We start from the raw sequence: 1,501 nt of genomic DNA, 5'->3' as shown, positions 1-1,501 counted from the left end.
TGCTCAGATCTCATTTAGATGTCTCAGAATTTTTGGTGGCTTCCTGGTTTTAAAGGTAGAGAAAGTTTCAGTGAAAGCAGGTAGCACAGAGATTACAGAAAATGCTAGAATTTAGAGGTGGAGTTTATATAAAATTTTAAATAGAATAATAGAGTTCAAGGTTTGTGTAATGCTAAAAATCTAAAAGACATGACATATTTTTTTAAATCTTAATTTTTAAAATATTTCCATCGAAACCATTTCTCAGTATTAAAGTTCCCCCCCAAAAAAAAATACAAAGAAGATGCAAATCTATTGAGATTTCAATGATAAAGGGACATGAATTTTGAAATATCCTAGCACTGTACATTGTCCTGATTTCACTTAAGTCCATACTGAATACATAGGAAAATAAAACAAGACTGGACCCCATAGTTTCAGGCTAGAATTTTATAGTAATCATTTTTCTCCCTAGAGAGGACTGGTTAACCTTATACGGTAATTGCATTTAAAACATAGGTTTTTGACCTATCCACTAGGTTTAATATAAAGATGTTTAATACAAACAAATACCTATAAATCATATATAATGTTGCCAACCAATGTCACCTTGATAAAATCCATACACACTCAGTGAGTATCTAATATAGACCACATACTTTTATTTATATAAATTAAACATTCCTATATACATGGGTTCCATGTAAACAGGGATGCATATTTTACTAAAACATTTCAGATGAAGTAAAAGTCCTCTGAAAAAGAAAAAAAAAAGCAACTTAACATAAAATGATCAATTTCAAAGCACTTTCTCTCAATGGGTTGCTTTATTCAGGGACTTTTAGAAAACCTTAAACTGGGTGAAGGAGGCTGACTGAACAATGCATGGGTTCACCCAACCTTTTGCTCAATAGGGGCATTTTTCTCTTTAGGGGGTGATCTTGGTTCACCCACCAAATGGGTGAAAAAGAAAACCTGATTTCAAAGATTGGTAAAGCATTTTGAAAAGGCACTCTGGGAAAGAGTTACCAAGCTAGTTAAATGTATAAAACATATTCATTTTTATTAGTTATTAGGGAAATGCAAGTTAAAATAAAAATTCTATGGCAATAAAACTACACAAGTGTGATTAAAATGAAAAATTCTACTGTGAACTAACACTGGAGCTTACAGGGAAGCCATGTAGTACATGGTTTGTGGGTGCTTAAATGGACTTATTTGCCTGTCTATGCTTACCTCCAATTATTTACTTAGCAGAGTGGGTTAGCATGCATTATTTTACTTCAAATCTATTTGGATTTCTTCAAGACTATTGAAATACACATACACGTTATCACAACTATACTTTAAATTTATATAGTTATTTTTAAGTCAGTATATAAAATCCTTTGTATTTTTATATATTATTTTTTTTAATATTTACTTATTTATGCATACAGAACTGGAACACAAGGCAGAGGTGCAGAGCAGTGAGAGGATTCACCAGAGACAAAGTGGGGAGCAGAAGAGGCAGAGTGATGAA

The sequence above is a fragment of the Condylura cristata genome, unplaced genomic scaffold, assembly GCF_000260355.1.
Source record: "Condylura cristata isolate star-nosed mole 26May11 unplaced genomic scaffold, ConCri1.0 scaffold00021, whole genome shotgun sequence".
In the NCBI taxonomy this organism is placed as follows: Eukaryota; Metazoa; Chordata; class Mammalia; order Eulipotyphla; family Talpidae; genus Condylura; species Condylura cristata.
This window is presented reverse-complemented; position numbering follows the sequence as displayed.